The sequence below is a fragment of the Ambystoma mexicanum genome, chromosome 11, assembly GCF_040938575.1.
Source record: "Ambystoma mexicanum isolate Mex_15411 chromosome 11, UKY_AmexF1_1, whole genome shotgun sequence".
Classification (NCBI taxonomy): domain Eukaryota; kingdom Metazoa; phylum Chordata; class Amphibia; order Caudata; family Ambystomatidae; genus Ambystoma; species Ambystoma mexicanum.
In genome coordinates, this window is record NC_090934.1 from 861,091,169 (window position 1) to 861,113,293 (window position 22,125).

A 22,125-nucleotide genomic window follows, 5' to 3' on the forward strand; every position below is an offset into this window, starting at 1 on the left:
ATGTAAGAATATGAAGATATAATTCAGACTTTGTTGAAAGTTGTAGAGGAATTCTTTGAATAATTGTACACCATTGCTTTATATTAGTGCTCACTGCCATGCATGGACAGCCTTCTTAGGTTTCTGTATGTGTGTGTGTCCCTCTCTTTGGTTGACAAAATTGAAAGGCTTTGAAAAATGTAAACTCAACTGAAGGAGATCTTGAGAGAAAACACAAATGATCTGGCTCCCGAAAGGTGTTTGGAATGGATTGTAGTCCGAAAACTGAAAAGACGTGTGAATTCTAATTTGCTGACCCAATTCTGACGATTGATTTGATTTGTTTATTTATAGAGCGCTTTATGCCAAGGCGCTGACGACTTTCCTTACCGACCATACATATGTGTTCGACCATACATATGTATTCGATATAGAAAGTTAAATAAAGGTGGGGGAAGGGTGTACAAAAAAGGAGAGAAAGGAAAAGAATGGGAGCTTTGAAACAGTTTTGTTGTTTCTTAGTTATGTGTGTTCAGGGTCAAAGCGCAGCACTTGTTTTTGGTAACCTTCCCTACAAACAAGTCAACAGTGGTCTGATGGCTTCATTTACCTGGCCTTTTCCAGGGCAACATACAAAACCAAAATAAGTTTTACAAATAAAGCAAATGCATTCTTAACACAGTTTTTGCTCGGAGGTGGTGCTTCAAGGCCTGCAAAGATTTCTGGAAGTTGTCAAAAAATAATGAACAAAAGTTGTCAAAAAATAATGAACAAAAGGGTGCATGTAAAAGGTTTCCCGTCCAGCTCATCACAAACTAGACCGGTTGCAATCTGTGCTGTATACATGGTTATTTCACAAAATTTTAAATAAAATAAAATTTGAATGAGTAACAGGAAGATGTTGTTGGAAAAAATGTGTAGGACATAATATACCACTCCTGCTGTTGGACGGGTATAACTTCATGAAGGTGAGGGGAGAAGATCTGACTTCTTCATGAGACTTTTTTCTGCATGTACACATGCTTAAAGCAGTCGGGTGTGGGGGATGTGTGTGGGGCAATTGTTAACTTAGTAAACTAAATAATGGTGGCCACATTTACAGGGTAATTCATAGAAATTCGCACAAAAGTGGCGCACGCGACTGGCGCACAGCATGCCCGTGCGAATGTCTGCTCCAGCCGCGTGCGCTAAAATCGATTTCCGCGCACAGCGTATTCATGGATTTTCGCATCCAAAACCAGCCGTGGCCCTGCAGCAGCGCCAGTTACGCCCCCAAGAACGCCCTCGCGCAAGGAAAAGCCTTCAAAATCCCCAAATAATCGCAAAGGGCTGCGCTAACCCTGGACCAGTTCACAGGGCTGGCAAACAGCAAACGCCAAGCGTGGAACATGTATTTCAGTGGTTCGCGGGAAGTTCCACACGCGAATGTCCTGTGTACGTGTGCATCAGGGGTGCGCGGGAAGTTCCACACCAAAATCAGCAGGGTACGTGTATTTCAGGGGTGCGCGGGAAGTTCCACACGCGATTTCAGCAGGGTACGTGTATTTCACGGGTGCGCGGGAAGTTCCACACGCGATTCCATCAGAATACGTGTATTTCAGGGGTGGGCGGGAAGTTCCACACGCGATTGGCCCCGTGCGAGCAGGGTACGTGTATTTCAGGGGTGCGCGGGAAGTTCCACACGCGATTTCAGCAGGGTACGTGTATTTCAGGGGTGCGTGGGAAGTTCCATACGCGATTGGCCCAGAGCGAGCAGGGTACGTGTATTCCATGGGTGCCCGGGAAGTACCACACGCAATTTCAGCAGGGTACGTGTATTTCAGGGGTGGGCGGGAAGTTCCACACGCGATTGGCCCTGTGCGATCAGGGTACGTGTATTTCAGGGGTGCGCGGGAAGTTCCACACGCGATTTCAGCAGGGTACGTGTATTTCAGGGGTGCGTGGGAAGTTCCATACGCGATTGGCCCAGAGCGAGCAGGGTACGTGTATTCCATGGGTGCGCGGGAAGTACCACACGCAATTTCAGCAGGGTACGTGTATTTCAGGGGTGCGCGGGAAGTTCCACACGCGATTTCAGCAGGGTACATGTATTTCAGGGGTTCTGGGGAGTACTACACGTGAATTGGCCGTGTGGGTCCTCCCAGGTGTTCGCTCTACAACCTCCACGGCCCCTGCAGGCAGCCCACACCACGGGGGACTACCCTGCACCCCTGCTCATGTCCCGCAGGCAGCCCATCCACCATGGGCATGCCCCCCAGCCAACCCACATGTCACCTTGCACTACTGATCAACAATGCATGTCTCCCACCACCCCCACCCCCCAGCAGTGCAGGGGCAGCCTCCACCAGGCCCCCACCCATGTCTACCACCACCCCCCAGTCACCAGGGGCAGCCTCCACCAGGCCCCCACTCATGTCCCCCTGCACCCCCACCCCCCAGCAGTGCAGGGGCACCCTCCACCAGGCCCCCACTCATGTCCCCCTGCACCCCCACCCCCCAGCAGTGCAGGGGCGACCTCCACCAGGCCCCCACTCATGTCCCCCTGCACCCCCACACCCCAGCAGTGCAGGGGCAGCCTCCACCAGGCCCCCACCCATGTCTCCCACCACCCCCCACCCCCCAGCACTGTGGGGCACCTGCCAGCAGGCCCCCACCCATGTCCAACTCATGTTCCCCAGCCAACATGTCATCACAATCTAGATCCCTGGTCCCTATGGTCAGCCTCCAAATGCAAAACACCCACCCGAGTATTGCATCCACCCACTCATAATTGGCGATTACATGACAGAACACCAATTGCAAGTTCCAAAACAAACACATTTCCCTCACATACACCCAATGGGTGTCAGTGAATCTCAAAAGCCATATCATGATATGCATTAAACCAATGAGATGATACTACACATTGAAGTTTGATGAAAAAATATGTATTGAAGGAAACATAAATAGAATAAAAAATAAAGAAACAGAAATGGGAAAGTACAAAAATGAAAAGAAGCATGTCCGTGAAAAGAAGCAAAACCAAAAATCAAAATCCAAAGTAATGGTGTCCAAAGTCACTTTCCAGAAAACAAAATCCAATGGGAAATAAAATAGAAAGCCATTGCTCCATGGTTAAAATGTGAAATAAAAATACAATCCAACAGTGAACTATTTACATACGAACAAGCCAAGGTCCATTATCCCAACAAAAGAAAGGAAACCTATCGAACTACACTAACTAATAAAATAAACTATATACAAAAATGTGGCCAATGTCCGAAAGGTCCAAAATAAATCCTAAAAAAAATGAAACCTAACACTACCTACATAACTATGTACAAGGGCAGCGGGCTAGTTTGACGGCTCACTTGTGGATGTCCTGGGCCAGGGCATCATCAAACTCCTGCTCAATATCCCGGAGGCGGTCCTCCTCCATGGCCCCGAGGGTCTGCAGGGCCGTCGACGTGTCCACCTCCAAACCCCTGCGGATTGCCTCGAGGCACTCGGCCCGCCTCAGGGCCCTCCGCATGGAGTTCTCCGCCCTGACCATTGTGAGCCGTGCCTCTTCCGCCCGCTGCCGCTCCGCATCTATGGCGTGGCCCAACCGCTGCCACACGGAAGACACACTCTGTCCTGGGTCCTCCTGCCCTCCGGCCGATGCCTGCCCCTCCGATGTTGAAGGCCCTGAGCCTTCATGGCTCCCACCACGTTGCTGCTGCTGCTGCTGTGCCTCTGCCCGTGCACTGCCTCCTGCTGCCTGCACATCCTCCGCCGGCTGGGGTGCAGTCGTTGATGTGGCCACCCCTGCTGGACGTCCGACTCCCGACTGTGGCAGGGATGCCTCCTCCACCAGCCTGGCCACACCGTCAGAGGCAGCTCCACAAGGCACCCAGGTGACTGATGGGTGGGAAGATGGCACGGAGGACGACTGGCGCGTAGGGGGTTCAGTTGAGGAGGGGGTCGTAGCAAGCCCCATCATACGGAGGAATCCGGCCTGGGTGACCTGTCCCAGCAGGCTAACGTGGTCAACGAGCCATTCGAGATGACGTGCAGTCTCCTCATGAAAAGACTGCAGGTCACCTCGCATGGCCCGTTCACGCAAGGCCACACCAGTCAGAACAGGCTCAACCCGGACCCGGATAGCCACGTCCGCAGGCAGAGGAAGGCCAGTTGTCGTGAGCTCATCCCCTGCCTGAAAACGGGCCTGGACGTAGGCATCCCTGCTGGTGCAAGATGATGCAGGGCCAGGATCAGGGACAGGATTGCACACAGGCACCTCCGCGGCGGCCTGTCCTGCCTCCTGTCCCTGGTCCTGCAGTGCACCACTAGCACCAGTGGGATCCCCACCTCCAGACCCCGTCTCTGTTGCTTGCACGGCCTCCTCCTCCACCAAACCCCCCACCAACCTGGATGACTCCGTGCCATCTTCCCCCGTTGGGCCCTGTGGGGTCCCAGCTGCCCCTTCTGCTGCCGAGGAGTCCAACTCCAACCTCCGCCTCTTGGACCTCACCCCGGCAGCTGCGGCCTGGGACGCGGCACCGGACTCCTCACTCCCCGACGAGATGACAACATGGGAGGGGAGCCGGGCCTTGCGTCTCCGGCTGGCGGTGGGATCCCTGCCGCTGTGCTCCACAGCACCTTCTCCGCCCTCTTCATCAGTTGACGCTGCAGACAGGGAGAAATAAAACAGACATCAGGGCACTGTACAATAGACACATACACACATGACAGTTGTACATGAGTGACATTGGCAAACCTCAGACATGTCATCACAATCCCCAACACACATGTCATTTCAACTCGCACACATGAGCCATACCACAGCCATATCGCAACTGCCAGCACCATCCATACACATACAACAGCATGAGCAGGCAAAGGTGAGCCAGACATCACATGCAACGCATGAAGTGCACCACACATGTACACACACCACCACACTTGCATGCATGTGTACACCTCTGCCAAGTGTCGCAGTGTTCAGATGGGCATCCATGTCACATCTGCCCATCAGGCTTCCACATACCGCTCTCACATGCATCCATGTTGCATCACTGTTGCACCCTTGTCGAAAACACACACATGTACACAGTGCTCATACATGCAGCTGAAAACAACATACATGCGTCACATCACGGACATGTCTACTTACATACACATTCATCTAAACATGTGTGCCCACACAACTGCATTTGGCATGCAAGCCTACACACACAAGCACAATCCATGCCTCGCACATTCCAGCCCTCGCATGTGTTAGCCCCACGGCCCTGTACACCCCCACCCATACTCAACCCCATACAAACAGATGTGCAACCTGCACACTACTGAAAAATCACCACACGCACAGCTCACAATCAGGATGCATGTACACTTACCGCTCAACTCCAGACGGGTCTGCCTCTCAAGGAGATACACGTCCGAGTGTCAAAGCGCGTAATTGGTGGAAATGGCCTCATTGCGTATGCGCGTCTGTGACGTGTTTATAAAAGGTACGTGTAGAACGCCATTTCCTTGTACGTGCTTTTCGTGGAGGGCGAGTGGGTGAAATCTGTCCATCTTGTCGGTTCACACGCGATTTACTTCACAGCGTTTCCAGTTCGTACTCCCTGTTACCTCTGACAGCTTTTTCTCTTTTCCTCTTTTTCATGGGCCTGTTTCCTCAAACAGCTTCCCTACTACTGTTGTCCTGTCTCCTCAGACAGCGTACAATTCTTCTTTTGGCGGGGGTGTTGCCAACGCGCATATTTTTCACGCTTTTGTTCCTGGCAGACGGTGAGTCGCGCACGTATCTAACATCTGTGCTTGCCCTGTGTGTCGCGTACCCCTTCAGAGGTCAATCTAGGCTGCGTGTGACACGCATACGTTCATTCTTGTGTTCCTGGGTGCCACAGCGTAGTGCAGGTTTATTTTTCCACGCACGTGGTCTAGGAGGGGTTGCGTGCACCTTACTTCGCTTTTTTGGGGTGCCTGTGCGTTGCGTGACCCGTCATCTTTCCCCAGGGGTGACATACAGCCTTGCTAGAGCACTAGGGTACGATTACCATCTGGTACCCAACCCCTTTGACCCCCAATTGCCCAGGACAATAGTTCACATCGACTCCCATACGCACAATAACATCAGTGCCATGGCTGGGAGGCGAACAAGCCGTAAGGGTGGGAAAGGTGGCCGAGCCCCAAGTGGTGGCCGTGGTGGATCCGGTAGGGGACGTGGCTGTGACTTGCAGGGTGCCCCTAGCCCTCCATGCGTGGAGGAGCAGTCAGGGACACCCATGCCCCCCCCCCTGGTTGAGGTTACCGTGGCTGACACCATCCATGCTCAGCCCTTGTTGGACCAGCCCACTGTGGAACCAGACCTGGCACAGGGTGACTCCATGGCTGACTTCCAGGTCAGCAGGTCTAGGCCACGTGCGCCGGTGAATGTTGGTGTCATCAGGCCACGTGGATCAGGGGCAGCTAGGTCATCTGCTGCCCCACGTAGGCAGGCTGGGGAGGCTGCAGGGGCAGCTGCGGCTCCATCCACCCCACCTCTCACACACCCATCCAGGACAGTGTCGGTCCAAGTCCATCATGCTGACATTCCCCCTGACACCATCACACTTGAGATAATGCCTGCACCAACTCCCATGCTGAGTGTGCAATCCCACGCTCCTGCCCCTAGTGTCCAGAGCGGCGCAGGACACTCCGGATCTCCACCACCTTCCAAGCGGAAGAGGAAGAGTGCTCGTCCAGTAGAGGCTGATGCCCCAGACACAGCTACACAGTCCGGCCCGTCAAGAAAGCCCAGCTTCAATGAGGCCGAACTGAATGCACTTGTAGAGTATGTGTCCGCACATGACCGCGAAATGGTGATTGTTGCAGGATCCAAGACCACACCTGCACAACGTCAGGCACACTGGCAGACCATTGCGGACATCATAAGTGCCCTTGGAATCGTGAGGCGCACAGCTAATGAATGCTACAAGCGCTGGAATGACCTGAAGCGCAGGGCAAAGAATAAGCTGGCCTCAAGTCATGCCGCAACTCTAGTGACTGGAGGTGGGTCTCCAGCAGACGACATAGGACTCACTCCACATGAGCAGGTTGCTGGGACCTACGTCACGGAGGAACAGATCCAAGGCGTGGGAGAAGTGGCAGATTACGAGGCATTGTCCGGTGAGTGCGCATGCATGTGTGTGTCATCCATGTGCATGGTGTGTGTGGGAGGGCTTCTGTTTGGGTGCCAGGGGAGGGTGTGTGTGCCTGAGTGGTTTGGCTCACCCATGTGCCTCTTCCAAAACATTCTTGGTAACAGCATTTGGGTATAGCAGCATCCCTTCTGCCAACATTAGACATCCAGCCCAACACCACGCCAGTTGCCCTTGGAGTGTCATCTTGCCACTACACTGTTGCTTATTTACCTCTGTTAATTCAGGCAGATTGTTTGCATACCACCACTTTTACTTGGGATTTCTCAGTCCTATTGTCACATGTTTGACATGGCTATGTTACAGTGGACTGGCTCAGTTACGTGGACATGATTAGTTTGGACATGTCCCTGTGCCATAGGATCATTTTTGACTGGCAGCTGCATGTTAAACATTTGAACCATTACAATGAAAATAATCTATCATATGAACACACTGGACTGAATGAACAATTGGTGACCTCCTCTCCCTCTTCAATTCATGGCTAGGGTACATGCCATCTGTGTGATGGCATGTGTATTTGACCTGCCAATCACTGGCCAATGTGTGATGCCACTGCTACGCAGCATGCAGCAAATGTGTTCATCTTCCATCTTGGTGTCATCAATGTGTGCCATCTGCCTCCCCATCACACGCAGTGACGGTGCATGCATGGGAGTGTTTTAGTCATGTGGGACATGTGTCAATCAAGTACTGTTTCTGTAGCCTCTCAGCCCTCATTGTGTGCCATGGTGCTAATGCCTGTTTCCATTTGTTTTCTTTTATGTCTTTGCAGGGGAAGACGCACCTGATACTGCTGGGGTTGTGGAGATGGTGCAGACCCAGGAGGGGTCTGAGGGCCGACCGACCACCAGTGAGGAACGTGGTGTGGTGGTGGGTGAGAACCCACAACTGCTGCAGGTCGTGCTCTCAAGGGGTGTCTCTGGCTGCACCTCCCCCGAGCTGTACTCAGGTGTTGATTCGGATGATGAGACCTACGTGCCGTCGCAGGTGAGTGTTCCTGGGAGGGATTCTGTTCTGTCCGACCCACCTGCACCAGGGTTAGAACCCTCAATGGGGATGTCAGTTTTGGCAGGTACGCCTTTGGTGGTTACGGATGCATGGTCACACTCCGTGACATCTGATCCTGTTCCTGGGCCAGCAGATCAGAGGGGGAATGCAGTCCTGCAGCCTCAGGCAGTGCCGGCACAGCAAGGCGCAGTTCGCCTTGCCCCAGACAGGTGTGGTGCCCGCCGACGTGGTGGCTGTACGCCACCTGGCAATACCGCATGGGAGCAATCCATTTACGGTATGGCAACCCAACAGGCAGCATCATCAGAGATGATGGCTCAGGCCATGGATAGGGTGGCCACTTCCATTGTCCCCCCCGAAAGGCTGATGGAGCGACTACAGCAGGCAACCGACTCCATCTGCCAGTCACACAGGGAGGACATGTTGGCGTCCGACAGGGACAGGCGGGCGGCACTGGCGACTCTGCAGGAAGCCATCTCCATAGAGTCCCAGGGCCACAGGGAAGCCCTGAGACTGGAACTCCTTCACCTCAGGACGACTCTTGTTGAGCTTGAGGCTAAAACAAACTGAAGGACAGAACAGCAGCTGGAGCGTCTCACCCGTACGCTCTCAGCTGAGATGCAGGCAACTAGGGCGGAGGTCCGGGCATCCCGTGAGTTGTTGCATGGGGACCTCCGCACACTCATCCTCCAGAACGAGACCTACCACACCTGCATGCTTGCAGCCATGGAGGAACAGACTAGGGCTTTGCGTGAGCTGCCTCCCATAGTGCCACCACCTCCGGATGCAGCTGCAGAGGGTGAGGATAGCGACAGCAGTGATACTCCCACAATAGGGTAGCCGTGTAGGCCATGAGCCCATGGAGGTGTTTTTTTTTTCCGCAAGATCCACACAGGTGGGTTTTGGTGTGCACCCTGTCCTCGGACCTCCTGGGTGGCCTCCCCAACCCCCCCGGGCCCATTAATGGCCATTTTTGATTATTTTTTTTTTTTTAATTTTATTTTTTTTGGGACAGTGTGTTGCCTTGTGTGGCTCCCGTGGGTATACGCTGCATTGTGGCTGGGCACATGCAGGCTTGTCATGGATTTGGTTCAGATGCTTGGGTTTTTGTCACACACACCCCTCCTGCTTCCCGTTTCCATGGGCTTGCAAATGGTGTGCCCAATAACATTGACGTACATGGTGACATTGGACTCCCATGAGCTGTGTGGACAGTCTGTAGTCAATACTGTGTATACATTCATAGTGCATATTGTTGTTGTATTGTACACTGCGTGGTGTATTGATATGTGCCTCTGCATCCATCTCATCCTCCATATTTGCAGGTCCATTCCTCATGTCTTCACAATGCGGTCCACCTTGGAACTGGAGTCCATGTTGTAAGCAGTGCACCTACACTCTTGCGTGGCGCTAACACTGTATACTTGCAAGTGTTAGGAGGGCTGTCATCATCAGGTGGTGAGGCTAGCTTATTTTTAAGTCTGTAATGTCATGTTTAAGGTAGGTTGGAGGTTGTGTAGGTGATTGGTATTCTTGGTAAGTATTTGGTAATGTGGGTTGTAGGTCCTGCATTACCGTGAGCATTTCATGTGTGGACATGTTTCCATTAGGGACACTGTAGCTGCTGACACTTGGGGCATGTTGTGGGGATTCATTTCTTTCCTCTCACATTGCATGGCATGCCATGGTGTGTTGTGTGGCCGTGCCGGGGAGGGGGTGGGTGACATTGCACTGTTTTCATGTAGTATTTTGCAAGTGGGTATTCATTTCTGCAGCATGGAGGTGTCTTTTCATGACACTGCATTGGTGGTGTTTGTGTAGGTAGGGATGCACACATTGTGACACTTCCACATGAACAATCTTAGGCTGCTATGGTTCTGACAGTTGACAGTCCCTTTGTTCGTCTTAATTGTCAGGTCGAGTCATCATTGCTTATCAGATGGTATGTGCCAGGCCTGTGTGCACTCCACTGGGGTGTGATTTCTATGTGAAGTAATTAGCCACCAGCTGCGTACGGGCTGCCTCACCCCGTGCCTTCTCCCCTCCCATGCGCAGCGGGAGTGCATGTGGTTGGGGATGTAGGGGCACCACCATGTCCACGGCCAGGCCCCGGCGTGTTCCAACATTGTGCAGGACACATGCTGCCACTATGATCCTGCACACTACTGGGGGCGCATATAACAGCTGCCCGCCAGAACGGTCAAGGGAGCGAAAGCGTGACTTGAGCACTCCGAATGTGCGCTCCACTATGCCCCGGGTTGCAATATGGGCTGTGTTGTATCTTACCTCTGGAGGCGTGATGGGGTTCCGAATTGGCGTCATCATGTGGGTGCTCAGAGGGTAGGCACTGTCCCTGGTGAGGAGGTGATGGGTATCATTAGTGGGGTAGTAACATAACTGTGCATCTGACATGCATGCATGTGCAGTGGCATTCATACTCACAAAGCAGCCATGTATCGCCATGCCGCCCAGCTTCTACGTCCCGGCTTAGGGTAGACATTCGGTAAATGAAGCTGTCGTGGGTGGACCCTGGATAGTTGGCATATACTGAGGTGATGATTCCCTTAGCATTACATACTACCTGCACGTTGATGGAATGCCAGTGCTTGCGGTTCCTATAGATGTGCTCAGATGCCCTGGGGGGACCTAGTGCCACATGGGTGCAGTCAATGGCACCTACCACTTTTGGAAATTGTGCAACACCATAGAAATCGAGGGTGGCAGCCTGCCTTTCTGCAGGTGTCCTGGGCAGGTATATGTGCCTACGGACTGATGGGCGTGCAGTGATGATGTTCAAGACCTGGTGTAGGCAGCGTGACTGCGTGGCCTGTGACACCCCACCCACTATGGCACTTGTCCGCTGAAATGATCCTGTGGCCAAGAAGTGCAGTATATTGAGAACCTTCTCCAGGGGGCTGAGTGCTTGGGAGCACAGGGTGGGTGATGTGAGGTCATCCTCCCACACACTGACCAAGTCCAGTATTATGTGTGGGGGAAACCTGTACCTCCCATACACCTGGTCATCAGGCATCCCAAAAAGGCTGGTTCTGGGAGTGAAAATTCGGGCCCTCACTATCCTCCTCCTCCTTTGGTAACCCACGGCCACTGCTGCTAGGAATGGTATATTCATCCTGGCGTATGAGCTTGTTTGTTGTTTGCGCGCACTTTTATGCTGCGCGGGTCGACGTACGCCTGCTTCATGCTGGCGTACGTGTCTCAGGATTGGACCATTTTTCGTCACGTCGTAGGCGAACGTGTGAATCTTCCCGCCCACCCCAGGAATACACGTAGCACGCTCTCACAGGCACAGTCGCGGGTAAATATTCCCGCCCACCCCTGGAATACATGTAGCCCACTCTCACAGGCCCAATCGCGTGTGGAAGTTCACGCGCACCCCGGAGTACACTTACCCAGGCTAATCGCGTGTGGAAGTTCACGCGCACCCTGAAGTACACGTACCCAGGCCAATCGCGTGTGGGACTTCCCGCGCACCCCGAAGTACACGTACAATCGCGTGTGGAACTTCCCACGCACCCCGTAGTACACGTACCCAGGCAAATCGCACGGCTGGGGGTGGTGGGAGACATGAGTGGGGGCCTGGTGGAGGGTGCCCCTGCACTGCTGGGGGGTGGGGGTGCAGGGGGACATGAGTGGGGGCCTGGTGAAGGCTGCCCCTGCACTGCTGGGGGGTGGGGGTGGTGGGAGACATGAGTGGGGGCCTGGTGGAGGCTGCCCCTGGTGGCTCTGGGATGGGGTGGTGGGAGACATGAGTGGGGGCCTGGTGGAGGCTGCCCCTGGTGGCTGTGGGATGGGTGTGGTGGGAGACTGAGTGGGGGCCTGGTGCAGGCTGCCCCTGCACTGCTGGGGGGCAGGGGGTGGTGGGAGACATGAGTGGGGGCCTGGTGGAGGGTGCCCCTGACTGCTGGGGGGTGGGGGGCGGTGGTAGACATGAGTGGGGGCCTGGTGGAGGGTGCCCCTGACTGCTGGGGGGTGGGGGGTGGTGGTAGACATGAGTGGGGGCCTGGTGGAGGGTGCCCCTGACTGCTGGGGGGTAGGGGGTGGTGGGAGACATGGGTGGGGGCCTGGTGGAGGGTGCCCCTGCACTGCTGGGGGGTGGGGGTGCAGGGGGACATGAGTGGGGGCCTGGTGGAGGGTGCCCCTGACTGCTGGGGGGTGGGGGTGGTGGGAGACATGAGTGGGGGCCTTGTGGAGGCTGCCCCTGCACTGCTGGGGAGTGGGGGCAATAGGGGACATGAGTGGGGGCCTGGTGGAGGCTGCCCCTGGTGGCTGGGGCGTGGGGGTGGTGGGAGACATGAGTGGGGGCCTGGTGGAGGCTGCCCCTGCACTGCTGGGGGTGGAGGTAATGGGGGACATGAGTGGGGGCCTGGTGGAGGCTGCCCCTGCACTGCTGGGGGTGGGGGTGGTGGGAGACATGAGTGGGGGCCTGGTGGAGGCTGCCCCTGCACTGCTGGGGGGTGGGGGTGGTGGGAGACATGAGTGGGGGCCTGGTGGAGGCTGCCCCTGGTGGCTGTGGGATGGGGGTGGTGGGAGACATGAGTGGGGGCCTGGTGGAGACTGCCCCTGGTGGCTGTGGGATGGGGGTGGTGGGAGACATGAGTGGGGGCCTGGTGGAGGCTGCCCCTGGTGGCTGTGGGATGGGGTGGTGGGAGACATGAGTGGGGGCCTGGTGGAGGCTGCCCCTGGTGGCTGTGGGATGGGGGTGGTGGGAGACATGAGTGGGGGCCTGGTGGAGGCTGCCCCTGCACTGCTGGGGGGTGGGGGTGGTGGGAGACATGTGTTGGTGATCACTAGTGCAAGGTGACGTGGGTTGGCTGGTGGGCATGGCCATGGTGGATGGGTTGCCTGTGGGACATGAGCAGGGGTACAGGGTAGTACCCTGTGGTGTGGGCTGCCCTCAGGGGCCGTGGAGGGTGTAGAGGGAACACCTGGGGGGACCCACATGGCCAAATCACGTGTAGCATTCCCCGGCACCACCGAAATACACGTACCCTGCAGAAATCGCGTGTGAATCTTCCGTGCACATCAGAATACACGTACCCAGGCCAATCGCGTGTGGAACTTCCCGCGCACCCCCACCTAGCCAGGCCAATCGCGTGTGGAACTTCCCGTGCACCCCAGTACACGTACCCAGGCCAATCGCGTGTGGAACTTCCCACGCACCCCCACCTACCCAGGCCATTCGCGTGTGGAACTTCCCGCGCACACCGAAGTACACGTACCCAGGCTAATCGCGTGTAAAACTTCCCGCGCACCCAGGAACACGTGCACGTGCTATTTTTCACACAGCGGGTGTCGGTGTTTGTCGGGGCCCCTTTGCACCTCATTTGTCCTAGAGGGCAACTGTATGGGCCATTCATCATGGCTGTATATGGGTGCTTTTTGTTAGCACACATTTTGGCGCACATTTTTTTCAGTCGCAGGGGCGCTACCGCCTGCATTCTTGTGGCGTACTTGTTTGGCCCTGTGCGCGTCTTTGACCGTGTGCTGGTTTGCCCTATTCGATTCCATGAATGCGGGATGTAGGCCAGCGTGTGGGCGTTCCGCGCACTTGCCTCCTGTACTTCCCCCATGACGCCCATATTTTCACACGTTGTTCCCCATTCCGAGTGTTACGCCCCGTGTTCTGCCTACTTTTGTGATGTGCGCCGCGCTATGTGCGATTTCGCAGTGGCCGTGGCGCACGCTGTTGGATGACCTGTGCGCCGGCGTGCGCGGTGCACATTTTTAGCGCACATCCAATGTTTTTCTCGCGCACGGACTTCCATGAATCGCTGTGCGCTGGTTTTCCTGTGATTTTCGCACTTGCACTGCGATTTTCGCACTTTTCCTGCGATTCGCATGTTTTGGCACCTCTGCGCGGGAATTTTCGGAGCACATTAATTCCATGAATCGACGCCTTAGTATCATTACCCCTTGACCTTTCAGGTCTGGCTAGATTTTGATGAGAAAAATCAGCAGATGTTGGTTTTGCCTTCCAACATATGAGGGTACGGAATAGTCTTACAAGATAAGCAGTCTAAACAGCAACATCAGTAAATTAAAATCTGGTGGACACAGGATGAAATGATCCCTTCCCATAGCCTTTAGTCTCCAATTACAGCAAGCTTCTCCTACAGGACCTAGACATGTTGATTACAATGTAGGGTCAAATACTGCCCTACTAAGGAAACAAAAAGCAAAACTAAATGAGCAAAATAAGCAGCAGGCCGAAAGAGAGTTGGTAAATAAAATCCTTATAGGGTGGGCTGATACTACTGGGATGTCAATAACCTCAACAAGATCACAGGAGAGACAACTCTTTATGATTAGTCATTTATAACATGCTTCTCCGCAGGTTTCTAAGCACAGACCCGGGGATCGAACCTGTGTTTCTCAGCGTCATCTTGCTTCCAAGGCGAGCACATTGCCCCTGAGCTATCCTCCCGAGACTAAACTCTTTGCATTGACTACAGCAGAAAAACAAGTCCTCAGCAGGAATCAGAATAGATGGACATGTACAAATAATACAGCATGTAACATCTGACAAACTCTGCATTTTCTCCTCAGTTCCCCTGGCCATAATTGGCTAAGAAGCAAATGCATGGATCCCCATCTGCAGAGAGAAGGTCTCCTAGACACACTCATGGCGGCAATTAATTTTCTTCTTGGGAATTTTGAGCAGAATATTACTGAGATAACTGCTGCTTTTCTTGGTGGAGCCTGGAAAGTACGAGGAACGTCTGTCTAAGAACATACGCATTTCATCAACATATTTGTAAAATTTCTTATTTGCTGCTTGATGGCCTTTTTCTCTGATGTCGGGGCTGTGAGGGATATACACCAAACAGTGCAACTCTCCTTTCCATCAAAGCAGACTTATAGAACTTAGTCCAGCAAAGGCTGCAGGTTGATTCTTTCTTCCATGATTTTAAAATGTTGTTTTACTTTGTTGCTAGTTCTGTCTCATGAATTTTAAATCGGACTATAGTAGAAGACCTGAAAGAAAGGATATACTCAAGTATTAGAAAATGAAACCGGGACACAATATGGAATGAAAGATGCCTATCTCTAGGTATCAGCATCCATTCTTTCTTTTGAAGATGCATTAGCCTTTACACCTCCATTCCACACTCACTAGGACAACAGGCAGTTGAATGGTGGCTATTGCAAGAGGAGGAAGTAGGAGCATCCAAGGAATGGATCATGACACTGCTAGCGTTCATCGCACAGAATGCATATTTCCAATATGAGAAGTCCGAATATTTGTAAACCAGCGGTACAGCAATGGGAGTCATAATGGCACCTGCATATGCAAACTCATTTATGCTAAAATTTGAGGAAGACCATATTATCAAACACACTGTCTGGTATCGGTACATCAAACAATGGGGGAGATACATAGACACCATTTTCTTGTTCCGGAGTGACACACAGGAAACACTCAGCTCATTTCTGACTTGTAGCAACATGATTGACCAAGGATTCAATTTACATACAGAATCGGCCAACCAAGCGTTCATTTTCTGGATGTTCTTGTAACCCCTAACGCACCATCATTTGACACAAATGTATTCCATAAACCCATAGACAGAAACAATCTTCTGCACAGGATGAGTTTTCATCCACCAGCCACAATAAAGATCCTACCATACAGCCAGTTGCTTTGCATAAAAAGAATCACCAATACAGTCCTCAAATATGAACAAGAAAAGGAGGAGATGCTGAATAAATTTAAGGGAAGAGGATACAAGGATGATGAACTCCTAACTGCTTCTGAAAAAGCATCACCCCAAGAAAGAACCAGCCTGTTAACTCCTAAAACCAGCGCTACAAAGGAAAATCCATTGGTCTTTGTGAGCAAGTACAGTGTGCAGACACCAAGAATCAAAAAATCATACTAAAACATTGGCCAATGTTAACCTGTGACAACAAATTACGGAATTTGTTCCAAGATAAACCTATATTTGCTAACCAATGGAGTAGCAACTTAAGAGACCTACTGGTAAAGACAAAACCCAAACTAACTATGAGATGAAATACCAAGAAGCAAGGAACATTTCCATGTATGTCATGCAGTAACTGCAACAACCTCATAAAAGAAAAATACAGTTACACACCCCAGAAAGGGAGAAAAAATAAGGATCAAAAGCTATTCAACATGCTTATCACAAGGGATAGTATACTGCATCAAATGCCCATGTGGCCGTCTATATATTGGACAAACCAGCAGAAAAGCGCAGCTGAGATGGAACGAACATAAATCGAATATACGAACACATAACCAACACTCACCGGTTACAGGCAATTTGACCAAGCTAAACATCAAGTGGCCCAAATAAGATTCCAGATCTTAGAAGTAGTACAAACTATGAATCTGATAACCAGTGTTTCTAAGCAACCTGAACAGCGTTAAGCATACTGGATCGAGAGGCTTGACACAGTTTCTCCTCGGGGTTTGAATGAAGAATTGGATTTACATTGCTTTCTATGAACAAGAAAGAACTATGGACTTGTAGAGATATATGAACATCGTAGAGTCTGTTTGTGTAGTTAGATTACTTATTGCAGTAGTAACTATCTTTGTTTGACTTTGCACTCCTGGAGCAGACACAGTATTTGTCAGGCAAAAGAATGCATTGAACTCCTTTCACTCGGATCCAGCCTGACTCTAATATGGACAGAGAGAGCAGTGCTGTATATATAGCTGAATGAGTACCATTTTATGCACATCTGTAACTGCATGACATTTACATTGACAGTATGAATCCTTATGAGTACTTGCAGCATAGCGCACAGAGAATCTCTCTCATTCCACAGTACAACACCATAGACATTACTGGATGTCTATTTTGTGCAGCAATTCTACAATAGAATGTATTGAGCAACTAGGAATTCCTGATAAGTGCAAGCGTCAGGATATTAATGACATACGTAACTGCATCCAGAGCAATTTTTGTCGTTGAGTATACACAACTCAGCTAGACTGGCATGAATAATATTAATTTATTAACATATGAGGATTTAGCTAAATTGCACGGTACTTTGCTTTTATATCAATGAGTACTACACTACCAGCATTCAATACTGGCTGCACACTGCAGGCTGTTACACATAATGAAATGGAAAAGCGACGATGAACCATGTATCCTTTTAAGTAGTGGCAATCTTGCCATTCTCTATGTTTCGTTGACTTAGAATCCTTCTATACCGTACATTTCAAGCTTCGTGCTTTTACACGCACCTTCTACGAAACCTTACAATATCACGTTTAAAGGACTCGATGGCTGTATTTCCAAGAACAGGCCTTGAACACATCTTGCTGCAGACTGTAGCAGTTACGTGTAGATATTCATTAGATTAGCAGGGCGGCAACCCAGGCTTCACGAGTTATTACGGTACAGCTGTTTTCTAGACTTCTGTAAACATGCCGTATCAAGGCGGTCTTATGCGCAAGTACGCAGCGTTGCCTCTGATCATGTCTCTATATCAGTGTCTCCAGCTCCAACGTTTCCTAGACTACTGACAACATGCCGTGTCAAGACGTCTTTATACATAGGCACGTAGCATTGCCTCTATCAACGTCTCCATGACAACGCCTCTCCCTCGCAACTCAGCACAGCAAACCGCGGTGACATGGACGCCGACAGTACCTGCATCTTTCTGCACTCTAGATCGATTTAGGTGAGATATCCTATTGCATAATAGCCACTTTATTTCAGTTGCACTAGACTCTCGTGGTGCGAATAATTGAGTACACTTTTACTATCCAGCAGAGCCTTGGCTGTCACACACAAGAGAAAGTAATGACTTAACACAGTCATCACGTGTAGAACAGAAAGACCTACGTGATTAAACCCAGAAGGGTGAAAGCTGTCTTCAGGAATAGGTAGGCACATTGGTTTAACTAGGATTGTACAGATAATGGAGAACACTAGACAGACAAGATTAGTCATAAGTATCAGCAGATTTACATGCTGCATGTGTTCTATTATATGTTTTACAGAGGCTCTGGGTACACTACTGCTAAAGACCTATTTGAAACACAATTGTAGTGTCTTGGTCCTATAAATTGGAATCTATCACAGTGATATAGAAGTGGATATTGTGGAGTGGAACACATCCACACAGGATATGTGGTTAAATCTCAGACATTTACAGGTACTTGGTATACATCATATTGAATTCTATCACGCGCAATGGTATGTTGTGCTTAAATATGGTGTACATGTGTTTACAAGATTGAACCTTCTCCAATCAATGGTCTTGGCAAACTGATCTAAATAAGTTTTCAAATTGTTTTCTTTTGCTATTGTAGAACTTGCCCTGATGAAGGACCAATTAACAGGTCCGAAATGCATTGGCTTTGTTGGGATTCTGCTTCTTCACTAATATGAACTTTATGAATACAAAACCACAAGAAAAACAAACAAACTTTTCTTGCACTTGGAACTTTCGTTTCTGCTCTCTAAAGATTACATGAATGACTACAATTCACTGGTAGTCTTCACTACACAATTGGCGTCCCCAGGTCTGATGGAAATGTTTCATCAGACACATTTCTCTACTACTGGGATGTTGTCGACAACCATTTTTAAAAACCTCAACAAGATCACAGGAGAGACAGCTCTTTATGATTAGTCATTTATAATGCACTTATCCGCAGGTTTCTAAGCACGGACCTGGGGATCGAACCTGTGTTGCTGAGCGACATCTTGCTTACAAGGCGAGCACATTGCCCCTGAGCTATCCTCCCAAGACTAAACTCTTTGCATGGACTACAGCAGAAAAACAAGTCCTCAGCAGGAATCAGAATAGATGGACATGTACAAATAATACAGCATGTAACATCTGACAAACTCTGCATTTTCTCCTCAGTTCCCCTGGCTATAACTGGCTAAGAAGCAAATGCATGGATCCCCATCTGCAGAGAGAAGGTCTCCTAGACACACACATAGCGGCAATACAGTTTATTCTAGGGAATTTTGAGCAGAATATTACTGAGATAACTGCCGCTTTTCTTGATGGAGCCTGGAAAGTATGAGGAAAGTCTGTCTAAGAACATACGCATTTCATCAACATATTTGTAAAATGTCTTATTTTCTGCCTGATGCCCTTTTTTGTGGTGTCGGGGCTGTGAGGTATATACACCAAACAGTGCAACTCTCCTTTGCATCAAAGCAGACTTATAGAACCTAGACCAACAGAGGCAGCAGATGGATTCTTTCTTCCATGATTTTAAAATGTTGTTTTACTTTGTTGCTAGTTCTGTCTCATGAATTTTAAATGGGACTATAGTTTGCAGCAGTTTTGTTTCCGCCTCCTGACTCAAGAAGATCATTATAACATGACAATTGATATGGCATATAACGGTGCTGGTGGTGTGCTGCCTCCACGCAGCGAAGACCCAAAAGAAAGGATATACTCAAGTATTAGAAAATGAAACCGGTACACAATATGGAATGAAAGATGCCTAAAAAAATCATTTGTACAACATTGGAACAAGAGGGCTTACTTAAATTCCAGTCAAATCAAGACTTAATTGTTAAACCCGGAGACAAGGAAGGCTCCATAGTCATTATGAATATACTTCAGTACCACACCATAGTTCAAGATTTGATATGCTGTAAGGGGTTAGGAATGTGAGGCAGACAGCTTTGTAAAGATTAGCCATTTTATTAAATCAAAAAGTTGGATTAAAGCCTCACTATCCCTACCCTGAAGAGGATTTCCATGCCTAAAATAAACTAAAGGAAACCCTCGAAGAAACCCTCACACTTGTACATTCAATAAAGCAATAAGGAAATGCAGGGTGGTTCAATTCAACACACATATATATATATATATATATATATATATTGCATAAATTCACATTCACATTAAGACCCTGTCTCTTCTCATAGCCTTCCCCAGATCGGAGCAAGGTTTTGCTCCACAGTTCAAAAGAAACAAGGAAATCCTGGTTTGCAACAACATTCCAACACAGTTATTGAGGTATTAAATGTGATAATCAAAAAGTTCCATTGTCTCAATAATGTAGCAAAATAATTCGTATGTTCCAGCTCCACCTGGAGCAAGAACAAGTTTCAAATTTGTCTTCAAGTAAACAACAACAATTGTCTTTGACAGGATGATTTGCCACAACTTTGCACCAGGAGAAATAGTTTGTTCCTGTAATATGGTTCTCCTGGTGTAATACCACGTTTCAGATTTTGTCTTCGCCAGGATGATTTGCCACAACTTTGATTTCTGAACAAATGTAACTCCTCTACATTACGTTTACACAATTCTTCTTTCAATATCACAATTAACATGAGTTGTCTTTGTTGGAACCACAGCTCAGCACTTGTATCAACTGCTACCTGGGGATCGGATCATGAAGATATCCCTGCTCAACACACGCTCATTGGAGAAACATGCTGTTGATATTCGGGACTACATTATGGACTATCAGGTGGATATTATGTGTATCACTGAGTCCTGGTTGTGTGACTCTAGTGGTCCTAGTATTGACTTAGCCACCCCAGATGGCAATATGTTTTTGTGACAAAATAGAGGATTGGGTGGGGGGGCAATTATTGCTAAGCAACACTTAGGGTTTTTTCCAAACACCCATCATATGCAAGGGTTGCAAAATTATGCTGCTAAAAACGACATCCAATAACTCCATGAAAACTATTCTGTCATACTGTCCTCCTCGTGAAATGCCTGGAAGAGATGTCATATAATCTAGCATCACTGAATAAAGCTAATAATTCTACAATCATCTTGGGGGATTTTAATAGACACCTGCAGAATCCATGGGATTCCGATGCCTCTGACTTTGAACAACTTTTAGGGCATAACAATTCTGTTATTCTCAATAAAGAGCCTACCCATATATTGGGTAATATACTGGACTCGGTTGCAGTTAGGAACCTGTCCCATGTTGTATTGGATACCAGACTGTGTGCCTGTTCTGACTGTTTCCTAGTGACATTCAATCTTCAGCTTACCTCTATACTCATTCAAAGGAAGAATGCCTTTAAGAAAGTTACCAATAGAAATTTCAACAACATTAAACCAGGTGAATTGGAATGTTGTCGTGCCAAACTTATGGACTCTACTTCGGACGGGGATTCCCCTGATTTTTTTTTCATTAGAATATGAAAAGTCTTTAACCACATTGTTGGATCATGTGGCGCCCCTGAAGTCTAAATCTATTAACAAAAGGGCTAAAGGACAAAAATGGTTTACAATGGCTCTTGTGGTACATGAGCAAGAAAAAAGGAGAGCGAAAAGAATCTGGGTCAAAATGCAAATGCAAGAAAATAAGGGCAAGGTGAAGGCCCCAGAGAAAATGGATCGGAGTGAGATTTTCAGGACAAAACAAGACTATTTTAACACGCAAATAATGAATTCAAGAATAACTTGAATAAACCTTTCAAAAATCTTAGGAATTCGGGGAAACCACAAGCTCAAGTTAATAAGCCGGACCCTACAGATGACAATTATGAAGCAGTCCAGAGGGCTTTTGCTGATAAAATTAAAACGGCACAGGTCAGCATTGCAAATAATCTTGATAACTATCTGATTGCCCCTACATCAATAGCTACTGGGTCCCTACAACGCCTTAACATTCCCCCTTTTTCTTTTAATGCTATTTCAAGGGACCTTATATAGAAAATGAAAATGCACCCCACTACTTGTTTCGCCATGTTATTCCCTCTAAATTGGGTTTGGAGCATATGGGAATTTTTCCCCTTTTTGGTTTGTTTTGCTAATGCTACATTCGCAACTAATCATGTGCCAGATATTTTAAAAAAGGTGATTGTCACCACTCTGATTAAAAAAAAAAACAGGCGAGGACCACAAAGTGTTAAGCAATCTAAGACCCATAACAAATGTCCTTTTTTTGCTGAAAATGATTGATAAATTAGCTACCCTACAGCCCCAGGAGCATATGGAAAGTAATAGAATCCTACACTTT

General features: G+C 49.4%; 1 protein-coding gene across 1 annotated transcript in view; it reads left to right on the plus strand.

Annotated features, from left to right (window-relative positions):
• Positions 1–22,125, plus strand: part of MYRF (myelin regulatory factor) — a 568,116-nt gene that overhangs the window by 322,753 nt on the left and 223,238 nt on the right. The gene's annotated exons all lie outside the window — the stretch shown is intronic.